The 24,772-nt window shown below is 34.9% G+C and overlaps 1 protein-coding gene across 2 annotated transcripts in view; it reads right to left on the reverse strand.

Annotated features, from left to right (window-relative positions):
* Positions 1-24,772, reverse strand: part of SPAG16 (sperm associated antigen 16) — a 951,181-nt gene that overhangs the window by 371,263 nt on the left and 555,146 nt on the right. The gene's annotated exons all lie outside the window — the stretch shown is intronic.

The raw sequence follows: 24,772 nt of genomic DNA on the forward strand, positions 1-24,772 counted from the left end.
TGGCCATAGCATTCCCTTTATGGAGTTGAGTGCTCCTAGGGAAAAGAATGTTGGCAAGTGACCCAGCCCAAGTTCCTTGTTAACTAGACATTTGGGCATGTAAACTATTGATATTTTCTAGGAGGAAGAGAATTTATCTGTAAAATGTACTTCGTAGGATATTCTAGCTAAGGGTCAACTATAGAACCCAGGGTCCATGAGGCTTACTTAGCTCCCTGTCAGTCAGTGATACAGTGTTGGAGATACTAAATGGAGATGTTTCATAATTTAAATGTTTCCAGGGCATGGGGTTTATCCCAGGATCCTCATCCAGAGACTTTGTCTACAATTCTTGGCTAGACGTACATGCCTAAGGTGTTTAGACAGGATCTGGGAAGCTGCCTTTGGTGTGTGACACTGCTCTCTCTACTAGGAAATTTTTTTGACATTATTTAGTAAAGCTGCATACCAGGTAAGATCTCTGATTCTTGTTAAATCTGATTAGAAAATCCATTCTTTTATGTTAGCTGACTACCCTCAAGAGATTTTTCTGTTAACAAGTATAGATTTTAAGATTGTTTTTAACTCATTATATTAACAAAGTAAAAACAGGCTGCATTTCTTCATAACCGCCTTCTAACAAAGTGGATATGAAGGACTTTTTTACTGCTGAGCGCTTTGATGGACTGGGATAGATCAATTTAGAGGAGAAACTTAGAAGTCCTGAATCTATACACTCACTGAATAACATGAACATTGATTTGTAATGATCAATTCAAAGTGATATGATGGTAAAAATAGTGTCTTATAATCTTACTAAATAAAAAAGATGACTGGACTCCAGCCAATAATTAATAGATAGGTAGATAGATAGCAAAAGCAAGATAATTAGTTGGCATCAGACTTCTAAAAAAAACCCCATACAAAATAATGCACCAGTAGAACAGCATTTTAAAATAATCCAAGGAAAGAAAGTGTAAATCATGGATTTTATAGTCAGCTAAGTTTTCATTCAAGGATCAATAGTGAAAAACAGTTTTAAATACTCATGGAATCCAACTAAGAGATGAATTGGGACATTTCAGCAATAGGATTACTGGTGAGCTTTTAGTATATTGTAGATTTAACACTAAAAGATGAGGTGGATGGTGAAATAATAATGTTTTATGATGTGCTACCTAGAATGTGTTGTATGTTCTGACAGAGTAGAAATAATGCAACTAAAAATGACAGGAGAAGAGAAGGTAGAGGGAAGTTATTGTTGTGTAGACAATAGTTTGGAGTTAAAAGTATGTCATTAAAACTGCAAACAATGTAGTAACATGATAAAAAAAAAGCAGGGAAATTAAAGAATTTTAAAAATAAGTAAAAAGCCAGCCCATAGAACAAAAATACAGTCCTTCCTAAACACTAAAAGAATTTTTTTTAAAAGAGCCCCTAAACCATTTCATATAGAGTAATATAGCAAATATAACATAATATACATAGTAATTATTACATAAAATAATATGATGAGTTGCAATTAAACATTTCACATATCAATAAACATGAATGAATGACTTAAATCATCTATTAAAAAGGAAACAATTTTCAATTTGGCTGACAAAGCAAAACCCAAATATATTCTGAATGAAAGACACATACTTAAAATACTTTGGAAAAGCTAAATAAAAAAGATGGGCAAAGACAAACCAGGCTTCTAGAAATAATAATAAAGCAAACCAATACTGATATCAAACAAAATAAACTTCAAACTAGACTGTGTTAAATATGACAGAATTGTTTTTAATGCTAAAAGCCTCAGTTCACAGCAAATAACTAATAATTGTGAATATCTATGCACCAAAATCATACAGCAATGCCTTGGTAAGCAAAAACTACAAGAGATATAAAAAGATACAGAAAGAAACATATTAACCTTAGGAAATATTAATACATCAGAATTAGTGTGAGATAAATGAAGTAGACACAAGGGCAGGATACAGAAGTCCTACAGAACCTAACCAATAAAGGAGATATTATGTATACATGGAAATTTACACCCTGGAAAATCAAGATTATGCCTTCTCAGGCACTCATGGGACAATCGTAAAATCTGATCATATATTAAGTCACAAAAAAGAAATTTCATAATTAAAAAATGTTACAAGTAAAAATTTAATACATAAAAACTAGAAATTGTTTAAAATATTAAAGATTAAAAGATTATTGTAACTAGAAATAAAAAATGTTTATTAAACAATTCTTGAGTGAATGTGGAAATACAAAATAAAACTAAAGAACATTAAAAAGAATAAAAATGAAAACACTAAGACACAGGTACATATGTGTGTTTATATATACATATATAAAATAATCTATGAGACATGAAGCAATAAATTATATAGCCTTAAACACTATCAATCAAAGAATATGTCTAAATTAATAAGTTCTCTGCTTAAAAATCTAGAAATATGAAAAAAGAAACTAAACGAACAGAAAACACAAAGAAGGTAAGTAGAATTTAATGCAGTTCTGACTTAAGAATGTTAATGTTTCACAGACTCAGAAAAAAAAAGAAATGAATAAAATAAGGAAGGGTAGAAAATCCTGCTATTGAACACAAACAGAAAGAAATGACTCAGCATATTTCAAATAAATAACATTTGGGTAAGTAACACCAACTAATGGGAGATGGGAAACATCTAACTGAAATAACTGTTAAACATGGTAGGGTAGTAGGTGGACTATACACCTTCAGGCTAAAGACAAAAAGAACTCTAAACAAATATTGAATGCTAATTATAGGCTTCCTTTCTTAGAGACCTGGGTTAGTAATAGTGAAACTATTTTCTGTACATTATAAGATTGAACATATAAATAAATATATTATAGATACCTGGGGCTGTGTTTGTCATTGGCCGATAAGAGAATTTTAGACATGGAAAAGGAGGAAAATAGAATGAATTTTGTCATTGGATTGGAATTAGAGATATCAGTGTGAATCCATAATTTTTAATATAGTTAGTTTGCTGTATAGATACAGGGTTGTGTGTGTGCGCGTATGATCATCTTTATATCTATTTCTAGCTCAGTTTACTGAGAAGGACTAGGAGCAATGACCCCTCCCCCCACCCCATAGTCATGACAACAAGTAGAACCCAGATCTTGATCTCTAATAGCATTCTCCATTAAAAGTAACCAGGGCTTCTAGAAGAAAAGGCTGATTCCAGTGTTATAGCAAGAAGAGTATAAGATGAGCCTGAAATCTCTTGTGCTAGAAGTGAGGGAGGTGCTCAGAGAATAATACTGGACATTCAAAAGGACACTGCCCACCACAGAGGAGCTTTCATTAGCCAAGAATGGAACAATTTGAGTATTAAAATCATGACATAAAAATATAACTCATTGAATAAAAGAGAAATACATGAATTCACTTTGATATAAATTTTTAAAAAATGAGGGAAGAAGGGAAAAGTCTTCCATTCAGTAGAAACCGAACTGATAAATGAAGAAATGATGGAGTTAGGAAATCACTATCAACAACCATCATAATAACAATCAAAGAAAGTGAGAATTATCAGTGGATGCTAAAATGAGTAAGTGAATTTTTTAGAAGACGCAGAATATTTACAGTCTCAAAATAACAAGATAATTATTAATTACAAAGTAAAATAATAGTCTAAGACTTAGCAGAATCGAAAGACTTAGCAGAGTCCAAATGCCAAAATTAACATCACCAGTAATGATACAGATCAACAACATGTGCCTCCTGATATAATTCTCTGAAAAGATCATTACTTCTGAGGCATTCCTGTTCAAGTTTCATAAGCTGAATTTAAGCAAGAGGAAATATCAGACAAATCCAAATTGAGGGACACTCTATGAATAGCTGGCTTGTACTGTTCCAAAATGTCAATATTATGAAATACAAAGACAGAATGAGAAACTATTCCAGATGAAAAGGAACTAAAAATACAACTGAATGAAAACACATGATCTTAAATTTTCTTTTGTTATATAGGCATTGGTGCCGTTGGACAAATTTGAATAAAGTCTGTAGATTAGATATTGTATCAATACCAGCTTACTGATGTGGATAATTTCCCTACGGTTGTTTAAAAGAATAGCCTTGTTTTTAGGTATTACACAATGAACTATTTGTGGGTTAAGGGATATTATGCCTACTATCAATTCTCAAATGTTTTGGAAAAACATATATGCATGTATATATTCAGAAAGAGGGAAAGGGATAAAGCAGATACAGTACAATGTTCACTTGGGGAACTTGGGTGAAGTGTATATTGTATTATTATTGTAACTTTTCAGGAGGACTGAAACTATGTCTATATGAATGAATGAATAAATACATGAGTGAATGAATAAATAAAACCTTTCATCACCTCCCCTGCTACCGTCTTGTTCCAAGTCTACCAAAGTCTTCTGCCTGGATCATTGTCCTCTGCCTCCTTTCAGGCTATTCTCAACAGGATAGCCAGCGAAATTCTCTGAAAGTATAAATCAGATCATGTCACTGCTCTGCAGATAGCTATACTGAGGACCCTGGCCCTTTTGACACTATACTGAAATAACTTGTTCACATATCTTTTTCAACCACTAAACTGTAAATTCCATAAGAAAAGTATTACATTTTATTATGCTTGCCTCATGTCCCCTTGCCCATACCTACACACCTACCAGAGTCCTGACACTCCATAAATGTTTATCTATCTGAAACTCTTTTCATGGCACAGAAATGTGCTTCCTGTTGATATTTTCTCTGATCTCTAAATAAGTAGTACCTTTCTGATTCTTTGTATAAAAGAAAGGTGTCCTGTGTCATGGATATTTCTGTTCCTGAGGCTTAGATTATGCCAGAAGAAGGAAAGAAAAGAACCATTGAATATTTGTTCATCCATTGCCTTTATATCTCAAATTTGCCCAACCAGAAACCCTTGTTACACTTTCAAAGTACATTAACATAAAAAATTAATATAGACTTAAGGGTTTTATTTTATTTTTGTCTTTTCTAAATTCCTCATTTTCTTATAACTTTAGGATTTGATTTTTACCAAGGGCTTACAACATGTAATATCCCTAGACTTTGTCAAACTGTGAATCTAGTTGTGCTTCCAGATGATGGTGGCACTTTAAATTCTCCCTAGCTTTGCTCTAGATGGTAGAAACACATCATCCTCTGGCAAAGTCTCCTTTTTTTCTCTAAACTGGCCCAGGCTCCAAGCAGCTGTTATTACTGCTTCTCTGTTACTGATACAAGTGATCATTATATCTCCTCAATATGCCCATAAATTTTCAGCTCCCTATTATTCATTCTGCATTTCATGGCTCTGTTCACTTGTAACTATTGACAAAAATGATTAATTATGGAAGTAGCAACAGATTCACCATTTGTAAAATATATGCTAACACTAACAGTGTATTTGGGAGGGGAACATAAAGAGCTAACTTTTGAAGGTTCTGTTTCTATAATGCTGGACAAAGTGAGACACATATGGGCCAAGAGGGGTGGATTAAAGCCAAAAGGCCACTAATCACCCTTGCTTAATTTCTGTGGAATATTCCTGGACCTTTTGCTTTGTCCAGCAGACATGAGAAACTTGATTCAAGGGTTTCCACTTGGCTTGGTATGGGTCTCCCGCTCAACACACCTTGAGACAAATACTGTGAAAGTCATTTACTTGGGATGTGAATTCCGAAAGCACACACAAGGGAATGGGGAAAGTGAAACAAAGAGGGGAGAAGCCAGGAAAGGATGTGCTATGGGTGCCCCGTGAGCAGTTAGGATCAGGACCCTGAGGTCCCACTGAGGACACTATGAGGAACCATATAAAACATGCTTCACAGCTGTCCCACTGGGGGACAGTATCCTAAACTATTTATCCCGTACTTCCATCTGTCCCCAAGAGGCATGGACTTGAGCCTAGTGAACTGTGGCATCTGAGAAAAACCCTCAGAGAAGGAAACCTCAGAGAGATGAGGATGGAACTCTTGAGGTAGGAAGTTGAGAACGGCCCTGGGAACTGTCCAGCAAGGCTGCGGGTGAATGCGAGGTTATGGGGAGGACAGCAATGGCATCTGCTACAGTCTCCTAGCTTTATTTTACTGGCTGACCCAGTACAAATGCATCATCTCTGAACACAGAGCTGTTCAATGAACACTGGTAGAATCAAATTCACTTGAAAAGTGTTAAGTCATTGATAGAAATCTTTGTATTTTTAGTATTGATTTCAGACTTCAAATTCATAACCATGGCACTAAGAAACCAGCACTTCTTTATACAACACATGTAAAATAATACACAAATTGACAAAGGTTATTTGCAAGGTCAATCTATAATTCCAAAATAATAAATAAAAATAAATGTGTTATTAATAAATTATATGTTTTTCTATTTTTCCTTTCTGAGTGACTACTGTGTTTCCTCTTTGAAGATTTAGATTAGAAGGGAAAAGCTAGAGTGAAATGTGAGTGAGTCTTGTCTGTGGGGCATTTCCACATTTTCCGAGTTCCTTCTCATTTTCTCTTCTCTTTCTTTTCCTTTTTGTGTGTATGTGTGTGTTTCTTTCTTTCTTTTTTTTAAGCACGTTCTCCTCTTTGCTATCATTCTAGTCCAAGCTACTGCCATCTTTTGCATAAGTGGAGTACAATAGCCACACATGATGTTTTTGCATCCACCACTGCTTTTCCCTCTCCATAACCTTTAGACTAATAAGAGGTAAAATCATTTATTTTGCTCAAAATTTTCTAATAGCTTCCAATTTCACCCTGAGTAAAGACTAAAGTCATCAAAATGACTTCCAAGATAATGTAACTTGCCCTCACTCCCTGCCTACCAACACTTCCCTGGCTTCATTTCATATTTTCAAATTGCTGTTCTCCTTACTCATCCACCCAAGTTACTCCTTGCTTGTTCCTCAAAGCAACACTGGACATGCTCCCACCCCAGGGTTTTTGTACTTGCATTTTTTCCTCTGGAATACTCTTCCTCCAGATATCTACAGTGCTCCCTCCCTATCTTCTTTAGGCCTTTGCTCAAATTGTATCTTAATTGCTATTGCAATAACTCTCTTCCCTACCAGCCAAATATTTCTTATCTTATTTCTCTGATTTTTTTCCTCTACAACATGTATCATCATCTAACATACTAGTTTTCCTTCTCATTTATTTTTTTATCTGCCTCTCTCCCACAGCAGAGACTTTTGTCTATTTTATTTTTATATTTTGATTTCTGCATTATAGAACTTAGACTAGTGCTTGCTACACAGTAGGCATTTAATACTTACGTGTTGATTGACCATATTACATTCAGTAGCAGAAATTTGTGTGTTTATCTATATCTATACACATGATTTTTTTAAATAACAAAATTCCATTTCATATGTAATATAGAAATAATAAAATTATCCAGGATACCAGAAAAAGCAATTTCAGTTTCACTGCATCAGAGATATAGAGAATTCTTATTGAAGAATACTCTTCTTTTTTATATGTATTAACATTTTATCAAATGCAAATTAAATCAAAATCTTGGTTTGAGGCACTTAATATGAAACTATAATTGGATATCAAGATATATGAAGTATCCACAAAAATGCAGAAAGAGACTAAAGCATGCAAACACATTAAAAAATACTAATGGACACCCCCTCCAATATCCCCCCTTCATTATTCCCCTCCTGCTATTTTCTTTTTCTTCTTCTTCTTTTTTTTTTTTAACATATAATGTATTATTTGTTTCAGAGGTACAGGTCTTTGATTCAACAGTCGGAGGGAGAGACAAACCATGAGAGACTATGGACTCTAAAAAACAAACTGAGGGTTCTAGAGGGGAGGGGGGTGGGGATGGGTTGGCCTGGTGATGGGTATTAAAGAGGGCACATTCGGCATGAAGCACTGGGTGTTATATGCAAACAATGAATCATGGAACACTATATCAAAAACTAATGATGTAATGTATGGTGATTAACATAACATAATAAAAAAAGAAAAAAATACTAATGGACAACCTAATGCCTATTTGCTAAGCTGGGAGTTCTATTCAGGCTTTAGCACATCAGGATGTAGCTTTGCATCATGGAATAGTGAGTGACTGAAAAGGCAAAGAAGATATTTCCTACATTCCTCACCATTTGCCCACTGACCCCTAGTCCTATGGTCTCTATAAACTAAGACATTTGATAGAGGTGTGATTCAAATCCCATAAGCCAAATCAAGATTTACAATATGTGACTCCTGCCTTGGCATTCTATGTCATATTCCTTACAAAGTCACCATCATTTTCTACAGTCAGGTACTGTAAACTCCATAGAATAACTGCAGAAATTAAGGGGAAGACATGCCTGGTTCAGTGTAATCTGAGAACTGAAGTACAATAGTGTGATAGTTCCCTTGATCTTACACCATCATCCAACCACAGGCAGATGCTACAAATCCCAGAAAACAGCTGGGAGGAAAGTAGGGAAACTGGAGGGTGATAATACAACTAATTATGTATAATATATACAACTAGTATATGTTTGTAATATACATTACACATATATTTATAAAATATAAAATATTATATACAATATAATGTACAATTACATATGCTATATATAATACTTAGTTAACTAAAAGAACACACTTAATCATTAATTGTAGCATTAAGAGAATCATAATAAATTCCAAGAAGCACTAATTTCCCAAGACAAAGAAAGAAAAATTTAAATAACTGAAATTTAGCCAAAAAAGTAACTACTTTGACTTTAAAACAAAGAAATCAGTTAACCAAACTAAATTTAAAAAATTTTGTCCAAAATTCTATGTCAGATAATTTAAACATCAATTCCAGAATATGTAGAAATAAATGTCAATGGTAGCCTGCATATCAAACATGTTTAAAAATATGTAAAGCATTTCAATGGTCCTAATAATTATATATTGAAACATTGACAAGAGAATTTTAGCCTATCTAATTGTTAAAATCAAAGTAACAAGAGTGTGGGAAAGTGGGCACACTCATGGAGTGTTGGAGGGAATACATAAGTAGCTATGTAAAAGTAGACTTTTTATAGAGTCTTTGTCAATATGATTTAAATCCTTTCTTAAAATGTAGATAACACCTATAAATATATATCAATGAAATGAGATGATGACTGTGAAAAAAAGCACTTGTGAGGATGTTTTCTGAAGTCTTACTCAGAGTACCAAATACTTAAGAAGCAATCCAAACATCTATTAGTAAGAGATTGTCCAAGCAAACAGTGATGCATCTATTTAATTAATTATAATGTATCTATGATACATCAATAATGAGAATAAGAATATATATGCATTTATATTTAAAATATTCAAGATCTATTACTGAGTGAAGACAAATTAACTTATGCATTATTAGGTATAGCACAATGCTACCATGATGACTATAGGAATTTTAATTTAAACAATATCTTAAGCCTTTAAAAATCTGAAAGGTTATAATAATAAAATTTTATCATTAGTTATCTTCAGGGTTGTTTTTAGTATTTTTAAAAAGCCCACATTTTCTATATTGAACAATATTTTACCTGTATAATAAAGAAAAAAGATTAAAAAGCAAGAACTGGGTGATGGGTATTAAGGAGGGCATGTGTGGTGATGAGCTCTGGGTATTATATGCAACTGACGAATCATTGAACACTACATCAAAAACTAATGATGTATTATATGTTGACTAATTGAACATAATAATAAAAAATAAATTTAAGAAAAAAAGCAAGAACTGACTGAACAGTGGCATGACCCTTACTTGAAGTAGATGGAACTTTAACCAGATATCCAAAGTCCAAAGATACCCAGCCTTTAGACAGACGGGGATTTGGGAATTAGCAACAACAGACCAAAATGGGGAAAGGCTGAGTGGAAAAAAAGGAGAATGAAGTTGGTTCCTTTAACAAGACTCAAAGAGATTTCCCTTTTGGAATCAAGCATTTATGTTGTATACTACATAGTTAGGATCTGTTTCACAGCTCTATGTTCTCTTTCATTGATTGAATTGTCAATCTTTCTTCAGTTTTATATTTCATAGTATTTTTTAATTTTATTTTAATACCTAGTAAGCTAGTTTTCCTTATCAATCTTTGTTGTTGTTTTCTCAGTTTCATCAATTGCTCTTCCAGATATAAAGGTTAGAATCACTTTGTCAATTTCCCAAAACACCCAAAGCAAAAATATTATCAGGATCTTCCTTAGAATTTCATTAAACCTATATATTAGTTTATAAAGAAGTTAAGTGTATGTTTGTCTCTTGTGATCAAAGAACTTGGCATGTCCTTATATGTATGTTAACATTTATTTGCCTCTCATCATTATGCAGTTTTATTCTTATATATTACACAAAATTTTTGTTTTTAGGGTATATTTTTTATTTATGTGGTGAATTTGCATTTTTAACTTTTGTTTTTGTTTTGCCAGCAGAGAAGACACCTACTGACTTTTTTATTTAATTGTATTGGGCTACTTTATGACATTTTAATTAGTTCTAAAACTCTGAGTTGATTCTTGGTTCTTCAGGATTTTCTAAATAGGTTACTGGAAATAATTATCTTTTAATCTCTCTCTCTAGATTTTTTCTATGTTACTGAAATAGTAAAATGATAAATAATAGTGAGGCAAAGGCAAAACAGGTCTTAGTATTGTTTGTTAATGACTTTCCAAAGAAGCAGGTTTTAGATCAACAAATTCTATTTTCTCTTCCCCCATTAAATTATTCTTTAGTCTTTATTATTTTTAACTGCTATTTTAGTTAATTTCATTGTATTACTCCTAATATTGTAAAGTGACTATTTATTTTTAGGCTTTCTTAAGCAGTAATAAAATCATTTAACACTATGACTTTCTCCTAAGTATATTTTTGGTTGTTGCTCATAAATCTTATCATAAAGTGAACTCCTTATTGTAATTTTAAGATGCTGTTACTCTTTGACCCATAAATAACTTAGGAGGAACATACACACATATACATGTTTAAGTATTAAATGTTTTTCTTTGGTTTATAGGCCTTCATAAGTACTATGGTTTGTGGGTTCCTTTTCATTGTTGAATTATGCTTTCTTATTACATTCATTCAGTATCTAATAAGTCAGCTTTAACCATTTGGCATTATTTGGGTTTTGATGTGTGTATCCTTTAGGATTCATGAACATAAGCATCAGAAATTTATTTTGCTAACTACTACCCCCTCACTCCCCCCAAAAGAGAAAAAAAATTAGTTTGTCAAAAAATAAAAATATAAAAACTAAAGGAAGCTAAGTAACAGTAAACACTGTCAAATTCCTAAGACCATCTGGCTAAGACACTTCTAAATATGGACTTTCAGCAATACTTCAACCACAAACAATTTCCTACTTGGCCCTCTGCTTTTGCATTATTCCCTCCAAATTCAAAGTTCTAGATGGACACGCCCACTTGCTAACTTCCCAGAAACCACAAAAACAAACTAACAAAAATGAACAACAACAAACAAAAAAATAGACGTTTTCAGTCCTACCTTATGACAAATTTCATATATTGCTAGTTTTCCCCAGACAAGAATATTTTTTGGCTGCTAGGCAGTCAAATAAATAACAAATGCCCATTTGATTATATCTTTTACAGAACGTTATAATTTAATTTTGTTGTATGACTAAATTTGAAATGGTTTTGCTTTTAAATAGAGAACACATAAATGCCAGAAACTGAAGTATCTGAATTTATATCATGTTCTAAGAATCCAGGTAATCTGTGTATGTGAGAAAGAGGGGGGCACACAAGGTAGGTTGTCTTCTTTTCCAGTATTTTCTTCATTGAATAGAAGGCTTGAGTATAATTAATGGTCAAAAAAATTATTATATGGAGTGTTCATGATTATCCATTAGAAATGCATTTTAATTAACTGTTAATTTTCTGGTGCTGTAGATCTACATAACAAGAGATGTAGTTTTGCCTTACGCTGATCACAACCACAGTAGGATGTCAGAAACACTTGCCAAAAGATGCTGCATTTAATTTCTAGTTTCATCAATGGTACCTAAAAATGATAATTAACATGTAGTGCTATAATGAATTCAAAGTCAAGACTGTCTTGAAGTACAGCCAAGTCATCATTATTGAAGCTTTAATGGGTTGAATGCATAAAAGAATAAATAACAAGTGACAAGCTTATTCCTAAGTAATTTCTATATGTTAAACTGAAATTAGGGGACTACAAGCAAGATAGGTCAAATAAACACCATAGGGATGGTGGAATTACAAACTGATGCAATGAATTATAGTCACTGAGGTCTTGAAAGTGACAGCAACAGACAAAACACTGGGTAAAGCAATCTTCAATGGACTTGTTCAATTTCATTAAGCACCATTTAACTCATCAACCAAAGAGACAGAGAAGACTTGCCAGTAGCTACCAATCAAGGGAAAAATGACTTCATTTTTGACTTTGAAATACATATCCCCAGTGCTAACAACTGTGATTTAATTATTTCCATTTAAAAAGAAAATGCTGAACTTTACAGGTGTTAAACATCATGCCTTATTGCATACAACTAGAAAGTGACAGAATCTGTATTCAAACTCCATTCTATCTGACTTAGAATTCTATATTTTCTCTACAATGTACTCAAGGCAGAAGGGGTAGAGGCAATGCACTGGGATTTCCTTTTGGTCAAACACACTCTGATTAAGCTGCTCTCAATATTCTTGCAGGATAACCCCATATCTTATTCAATTCAAATCGGTCCAAAAATTTATTTTTTTCCAAGAGACCACACCTAGGTTCTATCACATCTAAAAAAGATGATATCCATGCCTCTCCTTTGGCTTAACTTCCAAACAATCATCTATCCCTATAATTTCACTGGCAATCTGAATAAAAGTAAGAAACAGTCATTTATGTTATCCAAAAGAGGAATGAAAAAAAAAATCTCTATTTAACTTTAGAATGTATTATATGATTTTTATAAGGATATACAAGGATATATACAGGGATAACTAAATAATTATGTTTTATCATATATTTACTCTTCCCTAAGAACATATATTATGATAAAGGAGGCAAGGTGATGAAGCTAAGTTAGATTTAGAGGGTTTTCATTTTATTGGGGACACTACCAAACTCAGTGTCACAGACAGATATTTACAAATGCCTTTCAAAAATCAGGTTTTATTAATGTCATTAAATAACATAGAGATAACAAGTAACAGTAAAGGGACATGACCTTTCATGCCAGAAGGAAGAGGGTTGCAATCTTTTATTTTTTTAAAGATTTATTTTTTTGAGAGAGCATGAGAGAGAGGGAGGGAGAGAGAGAAAGAGCATGAGCAGGAGGGGCAGAGAGAGAGGGAGAAAGAATCTCAAACAGACTGTGCTGAGTGTGGAGCCTGACTCAGGGCTCTGTCTCACAACACTGAATTCATGACCAGAGCCAGAACCAAGAGTCTGACCCTGAGCTAGCTGTGCCACACAGGCGCCCCCAGGGTTGCAATCTTAAGACCAACGCTTAGCTGTGGACCTTTGAAAAACTTATTTAACACCTCTGATCTTCATTGTCTTCATCTATAATATGGTGAAAAAATGCCTAGCAAAATTTTAACAAAAATGCCTTTGCATAACTGGTGGATGAATTTGAAAATCCAGTATCCAGGTTGATAGCTACAGACCATAATGCACTTTTTCCCTTAGAGTTTTGTATCTGTGAGGCATCATTTGCCACTCTGATGGTTGCTAAATCCAAGCAATAGTTCTGACTTGAGAATTACTGAATTACTGTGGTAAGCCAATATTTTGGGAAATATAGGCATATTAAATCACCTTTTCTCACTGAAATGTCATTTTAACGCTATTCTAATTTTCAGTGAGACCCAACAAAAATTAAAGGCCACAAAATAACAATACGGAGTTGAGGTTTGAGAGTCAGCCTACTTCCTGATTCTGCCACTGGCCAGTTGGTTGATTTTGGGCAACACGTTTTACTCTTCTAAGACTTTGCTTTTTCAATTTTCAATATAGACAATAATGGTAATTCCAGTAAGCATTAAATAGGTGGTATAGGTACAGTGATAGCACATAGGAGGTGTCCAATCAGTGTTAGTCATAAAATCACCTCTTGGAATAGTGAGCTTTGGTACAAAAAGCCAAAGCTATAGTTATATATAGCAATTACTACACTATTTTAAAATAACTTGTCTTTATATCTTTATTACCACTGCATAGTAATTAATAGACCATGTATTCACTGATGGCAGGGACTCTGTCACAGTCAACAATCCTGAACCCAGGATGTTGTCTGGCACAAAGATCTTCAATAATGACTGCTAAATTGAATGTGCCTGAGGAATAAAACCTAGAAAGCGAAGGTGCAAGCTTTGCATTTATTTCTACATTCTGCTTCTGAATAATGCCAGGCTCCTCTGAGAGTTCACCAGATCCCATCTGGGGAAACCAAGACGTGTATGTAGGGTGCAGGTTGAACTATGGGGTCAATACTGGGCTAGGCACCAGACAGGACCTAACAGTATAACTTTTTTGGTGAGTTCTTAGTGTCTCCACTTTACAGTAATTCACAGTGATCAGTTACTGGATATTCTGGCTAAAGCTAAGTCAAGACAACATTGTAGATTGGATAAGAGCCTTCAGTTACTCTGGGGTCAAGGTACAGCCACCAAAGCAGTCCTGGCCATGAACTCCTGGTGTCCATTTCTTCACAAGAGACAAAATGTCAGCAACTCTGACTGTTGCCAGCCCAGTTCTGAACAACCCAGAGATGTATTACTTATTCCATTCTGTTTTACTATACAGGGAACACATTCTTTAAAAAAAATTAAAAAGCTTAATATTTTCATTGGACTTGTGAATGACTAATCATCTCATAGCATTTATTTTAAATGGGCTTCCAAATCACTGATGTATGTTGGGATTTTTTTCATGTCACTTTTTGAGAGGGCATTGTAAGTTTTCATTATATGTCCTATAATATACATCATTTTCTGGCAATGTTACAATCTTTTTTTTAATTTTAATAAAATAATTCCATTGTTTCATAACTTTGAGGGAAAAATACTTTCTTCATGTAATTCTATAAAATAAAGCAAGTTCATGAGTTTTCAAACTGCAAGCTATTTAATAACCTCCATTTGGTAATTATAGAGATTTATATCCCTTTCCTCATCTCCCACAAAATTCGGAGCTGATCTGTCCAGTTGACTTAGAGACTGACTTAGAGGTCTCTACATTCATTATCTTTGACAATAAGTTGTTAGATTAGGTTAATGATTTAAGACTAGTATATGTTTGGAAATGGGAGAAAGAGGTTTTAAATTTAATTTATAGGACTATAATCTACTGGTCATTTTCATGTTTCATCAAAAAATATTTTAGAGGATGTCTCAATAGTAATTGATCACACTGAGGTGACAAAATGGGCTGTCCTTGCTTTACTAAGAAGAGAAGGAAGTCATTCATCTCCTTTTAGGTTTACATTTTCAATGTATCCAGATAGTTTATCATTAATCAAGGAATTAACACAATCTAAAAGTTATAAAAAAGAAGTACACTGGCATACTACAGGTGCAGTTCGTATTATAAGTCCAAACAATGCCATCCATATCGATAATGTTGTGTAGTTTTTACTCTCACATAGAAGATACTATAGCTACCCTGGTTTTCTCTTTCAATAGCACTTAATATTTAACTATAAAAATAAATTTCCTTTTTAGCTCCTTCATGAACCATTGGGATGGTTCAGACAGTGAATAATTTCAAATGATATTCACAACATATAACATGTACTTTAAAAAGCTGTAATTTTTTTAAAAAATCTAGTTTTTTCAAAGTTTTATATTTTAAATAAATGAGGTGGATCTGAAACAAAATCACCAGAATTGCCTAATGCAACTTTAGTAAAACAATTCTGTTTAATTCTAAAGTTGTTGTCATAACTTGCATTTTCTAATTATTAATAAAATAAGTGAATTTCCCTTTGAAATAAATATTTTTTACAGTCTGTTTTGAAATTGTTTTCAGAAAATACTCATTAAATTAATTTTATTTTTAATTTTTTCAAATTTTTATTTAAATTCTAGTTAGTTAACATACAGTGTAATATTGGTTTCAGGAGTAGGATTTAGTAATTCCTCACTTACATACAACACTCAGTGCTCATTATAACAAGTGCCCTCCTTAATATCCACCACTCATTTAGCCCATCCCCTGCCCTTTTCCCTCCATCAACCCTCAGTTTGCTCTCTATTCTTAAGAGAATTATGGTTTGCTTTCCTCTCTCTAAAAGACTCCTTTAAAGTTCTTTTTTTTATTTTTTATTAACATATAATGTATTATTTGTTTCAGGGGTTCAGTTCTGTGATTAATCAGTCTTACACAATTCACAGCGCTCACCATAGCACATACCCTCCCCAATGTCCATCACCCAGCCACCCCTTCCCTCCCAACCCCCTCCACTCCAACAACCCTCAGTTTGTTTCCTGAGCTTAAGAGTCTCTTATGGTTTGTCTCCCTCTCTGGTTTCGTCTTGTTTCATTTTTCCCTCCCCTCCCCTATGATCCTCTGTCTTCTTTCTCAAAATCCTCATATCAGTGAGATCATATGATACTTATCTTTCTCTGATTGACTTATTTCGCTTAGCATAATACCTTCTAGTTCCATCCACATCATTGCAAATGGCAAGATTTCATTTTTTGAGGGCTGCATAATATTCCATTGTGTATATGTATGTATATATATATATATATATATATATATATATATATATATATACACACACCACATCTTCTTTATCCATTCATCTGTTGATGAACATCTTGGCTCTTTCCATAATTTGGCTATTGTGGACATTGCTGCTATAAACATTGGGGTGCAGGTGCCCCTTTGGATCACTACATTTGTATCTTTGGGATAAATACCCAGTAGTGCAATTGCTAGGCCGTAGGGTAGTTCTATTTTCAACATTTTGAGGAAACTCGATACTGTTTTCAGAGCGGCTGCACCAGCTTGCACTCCCACCAACAGTGAGGAGGGTTCCCCTTTCTCTGCATCCTTGCCAGCATCTGTCATTTCCTGACTTGTTCATTTTAGCCATTTTGACTGGTGTGAGGTAGGATCTCATTAAGGCTTTGATTCGTATTTCCCTGATGCCCAGCGATCTTGAGCACTTTTTCATGTATCTGTTGGCCATTTGGATGTCTTTGGAAAAATGTCTGTTCATGTCTTCTGCCCATTTCTTGATTGCATCATTTGTTCTTTGGGTGTTGAGTCTGATAAGTTCTTTATAGATTTTGGATACTAGCGCTTTATCTGATATGTCATTTGCAAATATCTTCTCCCATTCTGTTGGTTGTCTTTTGGTTTGGTTGACTGTTTCTTTCACTGTGCAAAAGCTTTTTATCTTGATGAAGTCCCAGTAGTTCATTTTTGCCCTTGCTTCCCTTGCCTCTGGCGATGTGTCTAGGAAAAAGTTGTTGTGGCTGAGGTCGAAGAGGTTGCTGCCTGTGTTTGCCTCTAGGATTTTGATGGACTCCTGTCTCACGTTTAGGTCTTTCAACCATTTTGAGTCTATTTTTGTGTGTGGTGTAAGGAAATGGTCCAGTTTCATTCTTTTGCATGTGGCTGTCCAATTTTCCCAACACCATTTGTTGAAGAGACCGTCTTTTTTCCATTGGACATTCTTTCCTGCTTTGTCAAAAATTAGTTGACTATAGAGTTGAGGGTCCATTTCTGGGCTCTCTGTTCTGTTCCATTGATCTATGTCTGTTTTTGTGCCAGCACCATACTCTCTTGATGATTACAGCTTTGTAATAGAGCTTGAAGTCCAGAACTGTGATGCCACCAGCTTTGCTTTTCTTTTTCAACATTCCTCTGGCTATTCGGGGTCTTTTCTGGTTCCACACAAATTTTAGGATTATTTGTTCCGTTTCTTTGAAAAAAGTGGATGGTGTTTTGATAGGAATTGCATTAAATGTGTAGATTGCTCTAGGTAGCATAGACATTTTCACAATATTGTTCTTCCAATCCATGAGCATGTAACGTTTTTCCATTTCTTTGTGTCTTCCTCAATTTCTTTTGTGAGTATTCTATATTTTTCTGAGTACAGATTCTTAGCCTCTTCACTTAGATTTATTCCTAGGTATCTTATGGTTTGGGGTGCAACTGTAAATGAGATCAACTCCATAATTTCTCTTTCTTCTGCCTCATTGTTAGTGTATAGAAATGCAACTGATTTCTGTGCACTGATTTTATACCCTGCCACTTTACTGAATTCCTGTATGAGTTCTAGCACTTTTGGGGTGGAGTCTTTTGGGTTTTCCACATAAAGTATCATATCATCTGCAAAGAGTGAGAGTTTGACTTCTTCTTTGCCAATTCAGATGCCTTTTATTTCTTTTTGTTGTCTGATTGCTGTGGCTAGGACCTCTAATACTACATTGAATAGCAGTGGCGATAGTGGACATCCCTGCCGTGTTCCTGACCTGAGGGGAAAAGTTCTGTTTTTCCCCACTCAGTATGATATTTGCTGTGGGTTTTTCATAGATGACTCTTATGATATTGAGGTATGTACATTCTATCCCTACACTGTGAAGAGTTTTAATCAAGAAGGGATGCTGTACTTTGTCAAATGTTTTTTCTGCCTCTATTGAGAGGATCATATGGTTCTTGTTTTTTCTTTTATTAATGTATTGTATCACATTGATTGATTTGCAGATGTTGAACCAATCTTGAAGCCCAGGAATAAATCCCACTTGGTCGTGGTGAATAATCCTTTTAATGTACTGTTGGACCTATTGGCTAGTATTTTGGTGAGAATTTTTGCATCCATGTTCATCAGGGATATTGGTCTGTAGTACTCCTTTTTGATGGGGTCTTTGTCTGGTTTTGGATCAAGGTAATGCTGGCCTCATGAGTTTGGAAGTTTTCCTTCCATTCCTATTTTTTGGAAGTTTCAGAATAGGTATTAATTCTTCTTTAAATGTTTGGTAGAATTCCCCTGGGAAGCATCTGGCCCTGGGCTCTTGTTTGTTGGGAGATTTTTTGATTACTGCTTCAATTTCCTTAGTGGTTATGGATCTGTTCAGGTTTTCTATTTCTTTCTGGTTCAGTTTTGGTAGTTTATATGTCTCTAGGAATGCATCCATTTCTTCCAGATTATCTAATTTGTTGGCATATACTTGCTCATAATATGTTCTTATAATTGTATTTTTTGGTGTTGGTTGTGATCTCTCCTCTTTCATTCATGATTTTATTTATTTGTGTCCTTTTCTTTTCTTTTAGATATGTCTGGCCAGGGGTTTATTAATCTTATTAATTCTTTCAAATAACCAGCTCCTAGTTTCATTGATCTGTTTTGTTCTTTTGGTTTCTGTATCATTGATTTCTGCTCTGATCTTTATTATTTCTCTTATCCTCCTGGGTTTAGGCTTTATTTGCTCTTCTTTCTCCAGCTCCTTTAGGTGTAGGTTTAGGTTGTATACTCGAGAACTTTCTTGTTTTTTGAGAAAGTCTTGTATTGCTATATACTTTCCTCTTAGGACCGCCTTTGCTGTATCCCAAAGATTTTGAAAAGTTGTGTTTTCATTTTCATTTATTTCCATGAATTTTTTAAATCCTTCTTTAATTTCCTGGCTGACCCATTCATTCTTTAGTAGGATGCTCCTTAGCCTCCATGTTTTTGAGTTCTTTCTGACTTTCCTCTTGTGATTGAGTTCTAGTTTCAAAGCATTGTGGTCTGAAAATATGCAGGGAATGATCCCAAACTTTTGGTCCTGGTTGAGACCTGATTTGTGACCCAGGAAATGGTCTATTCTGGAGAACATTCCATGTGCACTAGAGAAGAATGTGTATTCTGTTGCTTTGGGATGGAATGTTCCGAATATATCTGTGAAGTCCATCTGGTCCAATGTGTCATTTAACACCTTTATTACCTTGTTGATCTTTTGCTTAGGTGACCTGTCCATTTCAGTGAGGGGGTGTTAAAGTCCCATACTATGACTGTATTATTGTCGATGTGTTTCTTTGCTTTTGTTATTAATTGGCTTATATAATTGGCTGCTCCCATGTTAAGGGCATAAATATTTACAATTTTTATATCTTCTTGTTGGATAGACCCTTTAAGTATGATATAGTGTCCTTCCTCCTCTTTTATTATAGTCTTTGGTTTAAAAGCTAATTTGTTTAATATAAAGATTGCCACCCCAGCTTTCTTTTGATGTTCACTAGCATGGTAAATGGTTTTCCACCCCCTCACTTTCAATCTGGAGGTTTCTTTGAATCTAAAATGAGTCTCTTGTAGACAGTATATTGATGGGTCTTGTTTTTTTAATCCAATCTGATCCCCTGTGTCTTTTGATTGGGGCATTTAGCCCATTTACCTTCAGGGTAACTATTGAAAGATATGAATTTAGTGCCATTGTATTGCCTGTAAGGTGACTGTTACTGTATATTGTCTCTGTTCCTTTCTGGTCTATGCTGCTTTTAGGCTCTCTCTTTGCTTGGACGATCCCTTTCAATATTTCTTGTAGGGCTGGTTTGGTTTTCGCAAATTCCTTTAGTTTTTGTTTGTCCTGGAAACTTTTTATCTCTCCTATTTTCAATGACAGCCTAGCTGGATATAGTATTCTTGGCTGCATATTTTTCTCATTTAGTGTTCTGAATATATCATGCCAGTCCTTTCTGGCCTGCCAGGTCCCTGTGGATAGGTCTGTTGCCAATCTAATGTTTCTACCATTGTAGGTTACAGACCTCTTGTCCCGACCTGCTTTCAGGATTTTCTCTTTGTCTCTGAGACTTGTGAGTTTTACTATTAGATGTCAGGTGTTGACTTATTTTTATTGATTTTGAGGGGGGTTCTCTGTGCCTCCTATATTTTGATGCCTGTTTCCTTCCCCAAATTAGGGAAGTTCTCTGCTATAATTTGCTCTAATATACCTTCTGCCCCTCTTTTTCTTCTTCTTCTGGGATCTCAATTATTCTAATGTTGTTTCGCTTTATGTTATCACTTATCTCTCAAATTCTCCCCTCATGATCCAGTAGTTGTTTATCTCTCTTTTTCTTAGTTTCTTTATTCTCTGTCATTTAATCTTCTATATCACTAATTCTCTCTTCTGCCTCATTTATCCTAGCAGTTAGAGCTTCCATTTTTTATTGCACCTCATTAATAGCCTTTTTGATTTTGACTTGGTTCAATTTTAGTTCTTTTATTTCTCGAGAAAGGGATTCTCTAGTGTCTTCTATGCTTTTTTCAAGCCCAGCTAGTATCTTTATAATCTTCATTCTGAACTCTAGTTCTGACATCCTATTGATTAGGTCCCTGGCAGTTGATACTGTTTTTTGTTTTTTTTTTTTGAGGTGAGTTTTTCCATCTTGTCATTTTGTCGAGAGGAGAATAGATGAATAAGAGAACACAATGCTAACAACAACCCCAGAAAAATATGCACTTCCAGAAAGTGGTAACTTTTCTGTTCATAGAATTGCTGCTATTCTTTTTTTTTTTGTTCCTGATTTTTTAATTTTTTTATTATTATGTTATGTTAATCACCATATATCACATCATTAGTTTTTGATGTAGTGTTCCATGATTCATTGTTTGTGTATAACACCCAGTGCTCCATGCAGAATGTGCTGCTATTCTTTTCTTCGATCTCCTGTTGAGTTTGTAGGTGTTCTGACTGGTTTGATAATTATCTAGCTGAATCCCTGGAACCAGATGAAATTTATGTCTCCTACTCCTCCCCTATCTTGCTCCTCCTCAGTCAGGGAGATTCGAAATGTGACACAGAGATACAACGTGAGCAAAAGCTGTTGGAAAAATGGCACCAACAGACTTGCTCAATGCAGAGTTTCCACAAAACTTCAATTTGTAAAAAATGAAATATCTGGATTTTCCTCACTTCAGCTGAACTCCCTCCAGCCCTGAAAGAACAGGGCATGTCGGAGGCTGTGGGCCGGCCTGTTCCAACCACTGCCACCAGTGAGATGGGGAGGGGCAGCAGGACTACTAGGCGGGAGCGCTCAAATGAATTTTATTTCTAATCAATGATGCATTTACTATTATTTATGAACATTTCATTCACACCAAAATATTTTAGAGTCCTTTTCCTAGTATTAATTTTTATTTATTTATTTATCTATTTATTTATTTATTTATTTGAGAGACAGAAAGTGCATGAGCACAGGAGCAGGGGTAGGGGCAGAGGGAGAAGGAGAGAGAGACTCTCCAGTGGACTCCCCACTGAGTGCAGAACCCAGCGCGGGGCTCAATCTCAGGACCCTGAGATCATGACCTGAGCCAAATCAAGAGTTTGATGCTTAAACGACTGAGTCACCCAGGAGTCCCCTAGAATTAATTAATTTAAAGCTAGCATGCATAGTAATATAAATTTTAATCTGCCATTAAACCAACTTAATATATATATTTATATTATATATGAACTAAATAGATACTTTTGGGATTCACAACCTTTCCATGCACATACATTTAAACCAGTGTTATGCTAATGTATATACTAAAGGCCCTATTCTGTGCTGAATTTCTTTTTTCTGCTCTCAGAGATACCATGGGGAATAAGAACAAAACAAAAAGAGCTTGCAACGTCGGGTAGAAAGGTTACCATCAGTACACAACTCTGTGCATTTAAGGCAGATGTGTAGAGGCAACTTCTCTTAATAAGAACAGTTTTACTTCCAATCATTAGTGCTTCAGTTTTTCATATGAGAGAAAATAAATAAGAGACATGTTTTCTGAGAACATTCAGTTATAGAACTTTCAGAGAGAGGGGGGAAAAACATGAAATCAAGGGAAAATGAACATAAAATTTAGGTCACTGCTAAATTATTATTTTCTCTGTGGGTTTTTCTTTACCAGTTGCTTTTATATGCACTTCACATCTAAGTATTTAGGCTAAATGCATTTGAAAATCTTGCTTTTCCACTGATGCTCCATTAGCCTGAGTAAACTCTGCTGCATCAGGGTCCAAGCTTTTTTAAAGCAAGGAGGAGGCTGAGGGACCTATGCACTCAACAACAAATCATTCTGATTTTATTGTCATGTCTGACACTCTTTTCCCCCAGTGCCTTTTGACTTCTGCTTCATCAGAAGTCTAAATTTCTCCAACATGTGAAGTTGGTGTCTAAGACATTTGTAGCCTTTTTCTATAATATGTAAACCTGAGGACTTCTTGTTATCTATTCATATCTATTCAAATTAATTTGTCTCAGAAGACTAAATGGGGCCTCCTATATTGAATTGGATTGCTATTCCCACCATTTGTATGTTCATTATTACATTCCTTTATTGATGTTAGTCATGTGTCTTTTATGGGAAGAAAAATGGGAGAAATTACAAGTTGTATTTCTTTAGTGACCCAGGGACCAGAAACTATGGATATTTCTTCTCTTTTGTATAGTCTCCTGGAGTCCTTGTTTTCTTTGTTATCCTCAACAAATGTTGCTAAGAAAGGATATGGAGACCTTGTTTTGCATATCTCGGCATTTCTCAAATGACTAAAATCTGTGCTCAGTAAGCCTCTGTGTTATATCTTTTCTTTCCTCCACCTACAATCCCTTTCTCTTCCCCTGCTCTTTCCCTATGCAAATAAGCCTGTTTGCTCTCTGAACAAAGGGGGACCCTTTATTTTTATTTTGACCCTAGAGCTACAGCCTTTTCTCCTCTTCATCTTCACATCCAAAGTTTTTGAAAATGCAGTTTTCACCTTCTGTCTCCATTTAAAAATTTTTTTTATTATGTTCAGTTAGCCAACATATAGTACATCATTAGTTTTTGATGTACTGTTCAGCGATTCATTAGTTGCATATAACACCCAGTGCTTATCACAACATGTGCCCTCTTTAATACCCATCATTTCTTTACATCTATTTCCTTGTTGAAGCAACAGTGGGCTAGAAGTGTCTAGTTTTAGCACTGAAAATCCCATGACCCAAGAGATTCCTCAGTCTTGGACAAACTGACACAGCTGGTCACTTTACACACCTTCTCCTCCCATAATCTCTACCTCCAATCACTCTTCAAATTCTGAGAGCTGGGGCACCTGGATGGCTAAGTCAGTTAAGCTTGTCTGTCTCTGGCTCATGTCATTATCTCAGGGTTCTGGGATTGAGCCCTGTGTCCTGCTCCCTGCTCAGTGGGGAGTCTCCTTCTCCCCCTCTCTCTCTCTCTGCCTCCCCCCACCCAGCTTGTGTTCTCTCTCTCAAATAAATAAAATATTAAAAAAAAAGAAATTCTGAGAGTTAAACCTCTTGTCTTTAATTCATTCTCCCTCATTTTTTGTTACAGTCCCCCAGTTCAAATACCCATCCACTCATAGCCTGTTGTACCAGCTTCCTCAATATAACTGACTCTCTTAGTCAACTACTGTATTATATTAGCCTTCCTAAAAGGCAAATTTGATTATGCCACCCTGCTTCCTCCACATTCTAACAGTTTCCCTCTGAAACACTATAAAACCTGAGTCAGATACTTCATGATTTTGTCCTTTTCTATCTGAATACTCTTGCCTGCCATTTCTTTCTTCTTCCGTAAGCTCTATTCATACATATCATTATTCCTAGAACATGCTATTACAGCCTCGTATTTCTAGTGCTTTGTACATGCACTTCCCATTCCCGGAATCCACCCTTCTCAAGACTACCTGGTATATCTTACTTAAAATCCACATCTCAGCTCAAGCACAGACTCCTCTTGGAAGCCATCTGTACTCTTTCAGGCAGATAACAGTTCTCCTTGATTTCCTCCTGTACCTTATATGTCCTTCCATTTAAAAACCTATCTCACTGTAT

The sequence above is a fragment of the Eumetopias jubatus genome, unplaced genomic scaffold, assembly GCF_037043125.1.
Source record: "Eumetopias jubatus isolate StellerSeaLion01/CBP00866 unplaced genomic scaffold, mEumJub1_p1.0 scaffold_3, whole genome shotgun sequence".
Lineage (NCBI taxonomy): Eukaryota > Metazoa > Chordata > Mammalia > Carnivora > Otariidae > Eumetopias > Eumetopias jubatus.